We start from the raw sequence: 6,395 nt of genomic DNA on the forward strand, positions 1-6,395 counted from the left end.
ACATGGTGATCCTCCTACTTTCAACCTCCCCAGCGCTGGGGTTACAGGCATGTACCACTATGCCAGACTCTGGCTGGCTCAGCCTTCTCTGGGGGAGGGCTGGCATGGCATGTGGTGCCAAGGATTAAACTGTGGTTCCTGCACTTGCCTAAGCAGGTGCTTTAGTCCACTGAGCTATCTCACCGCCCCTTATTTTGACTTTAGTTTAGTGCATGGTGATAAACTTGGGTCTAGTTTTAGTCTTCAGCACATGAAGAGCCAGTTTTTCTGGCACCATTTATTAAAGATGCTATCTTTTTTTTCCAGTGAACATGTTTGGCCTCTGTGATACAGACAAGGTCACTGAGTGTCTTTGTAGTTGTGTCTGCATCTTTAATCTGTTCCACTGATCGTCAGGTCTGTTTTGGGTTTTTTTTTTTTTTCAGTACCATGTTGATTTTATCACAATAGCTTTGTTCCATAGTTTCAAGTCAGGGATTGTGATGTCTCCTGCTGTGCCTTTGTTGCCCAGGATTGCTTTTGCTATTCAAGTTCTCTTCTGGTTTCAGATTAATTTTAGGAATGTTTTCTGTAGATCTATGAGGTATAATAATGGTATTTTGTTTGGGAGATCACAGTATTGTTAATGTCACAAAGGCAATGTGAAAAAATAAAAAGTAAAGGTAACCCAGATATTAGTATACAGAAAAATCCTATTAATAGTGACAACTATTTGATGCTTCCAATACCAAGTAAATCCATAGCAATAATATCATCTATTTGTCTGTATATCCAGACAACATGAATATTGATATACTATAAGAACCAATCATGTACCACCCTTAACCTTAGGGGAAAAAAACTATAATTATGGTATAAATACTAACACAAACCAAATGCAGTATAGACAAACAGAAAATACCTAATAAATGGGATAACTATACCTTTACTGATATAAAATGATTTAACAGTAATAACATAAAGTTAACTATCTAAAGATTAAACTTTAATGATTATATTATTAAAGATATAAGGTGTTGGGAATGGAAGAATGCAAAAAGAAAATTTCAAAAACTTAAACAATGGGTGTCGGAGCTGCTGCCGCTGAGTCCGGATCTGAGAAGCGTGCACCCCGATGCCCACCCCACGTGCATTCCCGGTTCCTCGTGGTTCTAAGTCCAAGATGGCCAGTCTCAAGGATCAGCTGACTGTGAATCTCCGTAAGGAGGAACAGGTGCCCCAGAATAAGATCACGGTTGTCGGGGTTGGTGCTGTGGGCATGGCCTGTGCCATCAGTATCTTGATGAAGGACTTGGCAGATGAACTTGCTCTTGTTGATGTCATGGAAGACAAATTGAAAGGAGAGATGATGGATCTCCAGCACAGCAGCCTTTTCCTCAGGACACCAAAAACTGTCTCTGGCAAAGACTATAATGTAACCGCCAACTCCAAGCTGGTTATCATCACCGCTGGAGCCCGGCAGCAGGAAGGAGAGAGCCGTCTTAATTTGGTGCAGTGTAATGTCAACATCTTCAAGTTCATCATTCCTAATGTTGTGAAGTACAGTCCCAACTGCAAGTTGCTCGTTGTGTCCAACCCAGTGGACATCTCGACCTATGTGGCTTGGGAGATAAGTGGCTTTCCTAAGAACCGTGTTATCGGCAGTGGTTGCAACCTGGATTCAGCTCGGTTCCGATACCTGATGGTGGAAAGGCTGGGCGTGCACCCACTGAGCTGCCACGACTGGATCCTTGGGAAGCACGGAGACTCCAGCGTCCCTGTGTGGAGTGGTGTGAATGTTGCTAGTGTTGCCCTGAAGAATCTGCACCCTGAGTTGGGAACTGATGGGATAAGGAGCACTGGAAGGAGGTTCACAAACAGGTGGTTGACAGCGCTTATGAAGTGATCAAACTGAAAGGCTACATATCCTGGGCCATTGGACTGTCGGTGGCAGATTTGGCAGAAAGTATAATGAAGAAACTTAGGAGGGTGCACCCAATCTCTACCATGATTAAGGGGCTCTATGGAATCAAGGATGATGTCTTCCCTAGTGTCCTTTGTGTCCCGGGACAGAATGGGATCTCTGATGTTGTGAAGGTGACTCTGACTCCTGAGGAAGAGGCACGTTTGAAGAAGAGTGCGGATACCCTGTTTTCGATCCAGAAGGAGCTGCGGTTTTAGAGTCTTCCAGTGTCGCCATGTCACTGTCGAGGCTACAGGAGGGCTTAGGTGGAGTTGTGCCCATTGTCCTGTTTAGCTCACATGTGATTGAAGCAGCACTATTAAGATGTCCTGGGGAAAACAATTTCCGAAAGTTAAAGTAGAAGTGGTTCACAAAACTCCACAGCTCTGTCCTGATGCCAGATGGTGCTGCACTTGTAGTCCTGGTTAGTATCAAGTAGCCCAGCACCTGAGACACCCCACTGCACAGGCTCCAGTTACTCTTTAAACAGATGTGTGTTACTCGGTTCCACAGCTTCACCCTCCAAGCCTTGTCTGACCTTTCCCCAGTTGGTTCTAGCCTGGGATCCAGTGTACAAATCCAATACTGCATGTCTTGTGCATAACTGTCTTAAAGGATTTTATTTTGTGTATTATATATATATGAGTAGTGTACTTTGCCATATAATGTAAAAAGATCTACCTGTGAACAGTGCAACCCAGCGTCACACCAACTACAATACCAAATAAACCTTGAACAGTGGCTACTGTTAAAAAAAAAAAACAACAAAAAACTTAAACAATGGCAGGTAAGAAGGAAGAGAATAAAGTGAGATAAAGATTGTATTGTGGCATAGAAGGATACTTATAGGATTATATAAAGGTAACCAAGTATAAGGTAAATATAACCTTAAGTGAACTGAGATCATTTTTCTTAGCATTTTTTATTAGAGCTGAGCTCTAAATATAAGATAAATGAAATAAAATACAAGATAAAATAAAAAGGGGAGAGAAAAGAATATAGAGAATAAAAATGGAAAAAAGAAAAAAACACTAAAAAAGAGTAACAAAAAAAGAAAGAATATGAGTACAAAAATAGGAAAAAAATATTTTTGTCTTTATTATTGAATGAGTATCTTCTTTCTAAAATCCATAGTTTGGGGGCCCAGCAAATCTTAGTGTTCTCCACCTAGCCCTATAGTATGTAGGTTCATGAGGTGAGCCCCCAATTCCAGAGACCCCTTGGTCTACCATAGGTGGTGGCAATATCCGTACCAAGAAATGTCCTTGCTCACACTGGTGGACAGAAAAAAGCCATCGGACCTCAGACCTGAGATGGATATGGAGAGCAGAGCAAGGGATGGGTACTTAATGCTGGCAGCACTTTCAAACTTGGTTGCTCCTGAGCTCAAGGAGGGGTTGGCCTCCTACCATAGAGGATGGCCCTATGTTCTTTCCAGCCGGAGTTTTAAATTTCTCAGCAGATCTTTTTTCAGTCCTGCTCCCTGTCAATGGTTGATACCTGTGGATCTCTCTTACCCAGTCACTGTGGGAGGGTAACACTGAGAGCCCTGAAGTGAAGTTGTTAGTTATTCTGAACCCCAGATTTAAATTGTCAACCCCTTCTTAAAATGGCGCCTGATCAAGCACTCTTGGTTATATGGTGGGTACTTGTTCTTAAATCCCTCTCCAGTTGGTGTCTGTTGTATGAAAGAGTACTCTCTGTGTAAAACCCTGCTCTGTTTGCAGTTTCCAAAAGCTACCATCTCTCCCTGGTTGTCCCAGCCCTGCTTGCTTACCTTGCTTTAAGGAAACCCAGTCTTACTCTCCCTGAGCCACCAGAGCCATGGAAAGACTCCACATTGTTTCCTTCCTTTCTCTGTTTTGTGGGCAACCTTTCCAACTTCCCTATAGTTTTTAATTTTTCATCTCAGTTCTTTCCCAGTTCCCAGTGATCTACATCTTTTTTTCTTCAAAAGACTGTTATTTTCCAATGACTGGATTCCACAACTTGGAGAGACTGAATTTTGCCATTTTTCATCCCTTCAGTTAGCTCTTTATAAATGTTCTCTGTGAGCTCACCAATCATTTTTGTTTACTAAGTTCATTGTCTGTTTAGTTATATCATATTTGAGCTCTCTGAGCACTTTATTGATCTATTTTTTGTTTTCTCCTTTGCCATTTTGTATGAGTCAGCTGTTTAGCTTTTGATTTGTTCCCATCAGTGCTTTCTGGACCAGCTCTGGAGGACTTGGGAGTTCAGGCAGGTGTTTTGTTGCCTTATGTTCTAATGTTTCTGTTGTGGTTGTGGGGTGAGTACACATGTGCATCTACACATATGCTGAGGTTAAATAAAACTGACAGAAAAACAAGTGAACAAAGAAAAAAGGAAAGCACAAAAAAAAGGAAAAAAGATAAACCTGCAGAATAATAAGAAAAAGAAATAAATGTGTACAAAAAAATTCCTCTATGTTTTTGACTGTGGTTTCTTTCAGGCTCTGCAGCATTGGAATACACTAGATATCGGGGAGGAATCATGAGTCACTGTGAAGGCCTATTTTATTTCCACACTCACTTATGGTGCTTGAATGCTGGATCCTGTCCTGTTTCCCCTTGGGTATGGCTAGTCAATGGTTTCTCTCTGGAGCACTAGTCACTCTAGCTTTTCCCAGTTTCTATGTCCCTCTGTCCACCCCCAATTCACTGCTTTCTCTACTGACCTTTATGGCCTGTGGCTCTGTGAGGCACTGCTCTACTCCAGAAGTCCCTCTGTTCATACACTTGTGGCAACCATCCAAACAGAGACATAGTCTTTTGTTAGTGGACACAGGTCCCCCTCCCCAGAGCTAGGGCTAGTGTTTCTGACTGCTTTGTTCTTTTTCTATGCTCTGCTCCAATTCTCTAGCTTGCCCATAGTTTTTACTTTTCCTGTCAGTTCCTTCTTGGTCCTGGAGGTCTTATTTTTTTTTTTCACCACCAAGTTGTCATTGTCTAGGTTTCTCAGCTCCAGGTTCCAAAGACTGTAACGAGTGTCTATTTTGCCATTTTTAACCTCCCTCGTCTTAGGACTTCTTGAATTGGGGAAAGCTCATTTCCAGCAGCAAGGTCAGTACTAGACCTTCATTGAAGAATTTTTTTATAGTGAAAATATACTTTATTTTAATATAATAGCTGCCAGCAATATACTGCTGTTGATGTTCCAGAGAGAAAAGAAAACACAAGCATTCTATGATAAGATTTCATTTGCCTTTTCATGAAATGTAAAGTAAATACTCCAACTCTGTTCAACATGGCTTAGGAGTTGAATTTTCCTTTCCATGACAAAAATATAGTTTTGGTTGGCCCCACTTTGATAACTTTAAGAGTCTATAAATAAAATGAATGTGTCCCTCCCTTTAAATTAAATATTGATTATAACCAGTATTAAGAAATCAGTGAATCAATTAGCTCAACCAAATATATATCAAAATGTTCATGAAAAAAAATTTGTATTTCCTCTCATTTTCATTGTAGATATTTCCTAAAGGGGATTTCTAAATGCACAGAAATACAGCTACCTACACGCAATTTTTTTTTAATTTTTTTTAAACATTTATTTATTGTGTGTGTGTGTGTGTGTGTGTGTGTGGCCAGCTCAGCCCACCAGGGGGTGTGGCTGGCCGGCATGTGGTGTTGGGGGATCGAACCGCGGTCCCTGTGCTTTGCTAAGCTTGTTCTAAATAGGTGCTTTAGACCACTGAGCCATCTCTCCAGCCCCTACACGCAATTTTGAAGATTCAAAACTCCACAGATGTCCGGCCCCGGCTTCTTCTGTTCCAGGTGGTCGGGCGTCCCGGCTGGCGCACTGTAACCGGCAAGATGCTGCGGAGTCTGCTGGCTCTCTGGCAGCTTTCTCAGAGGGCCATCAGCACTGCTGCACACAGGCATTTTGAAAATAAAGTTCCACAGAAACAGAAGCTTTTTCAGGAGGACAATGGAATTCCAGTGCATCTAAAGGGTGGGGTAGCTGATGCCCTCTTGTGTAGAGCCACTATGATTCTCACAGTGGGTGGAACGGTGTATGCCATATACCAGCTGGTTATGGCATCGTTTCCCAAGAAGCCGGAATGATTTCAGGCAATTCAGTAATTACGTGATTACGTGGCTCAGTTCCGGTTGGCTCTCTGGATCAGTAATATGATAAATAACTGAGCTTTTCGTTGGGGATCAATATTTATCGACTTGTACTAATTGTCACCAATAAAGCAGTCTTTACAAGAAAAAAAAAAAAAACTCCACAGAAATAAAAATCCCTAAATTCTACAGTTGATCCACTTGTAGGACTAAACATCAGAAATCTTTTAATTATATACACATTAATGTGGCATTTAAAGTTGTGAAGCCACAGTTACCAGAAATAAAATGTATTTGACATCTTACTGGACATCTGCTTCTAAATCAAATAAAGGCAGTTGATAATATTGACTGAAAGAGAG

General features: G+C 41.5%; 2 pseudogenes; both read left to right on the forward strand.

Moving 5' to 3' along the window:
• Positions 1 to 1,141: 1,141 nt before the first annotated feature.
• LOC101569998 lies at positions 1,142 to 2,160 on the forward strand (annotated as a pseudogene).
• A 3,618-nt stretch (positions 2,161 to 5,778) lies between these two features.
• Positions 5,779 to 6,044, forward strand: LOC101570400 (annotated as a pseudogene).
• Positions 6,045 to 6,395: the final 351 nt, after the last annotated feature.

The sequence above is a fragment of the Octodon degus genome, unplaced genomic scaffold (assembly GCF_000260255.1).
Source record: "Octodon degus isolate 3935 unplaced genomic scaffold, OctDeg1.0 scaffold00048, whole genome shotgun sequence".
Lineage (NCBI taxonomy): Eukaryota > Metazoa > Chordata > Mammalia > Rodentia > Octodontidae > Octodon > Octodon degus.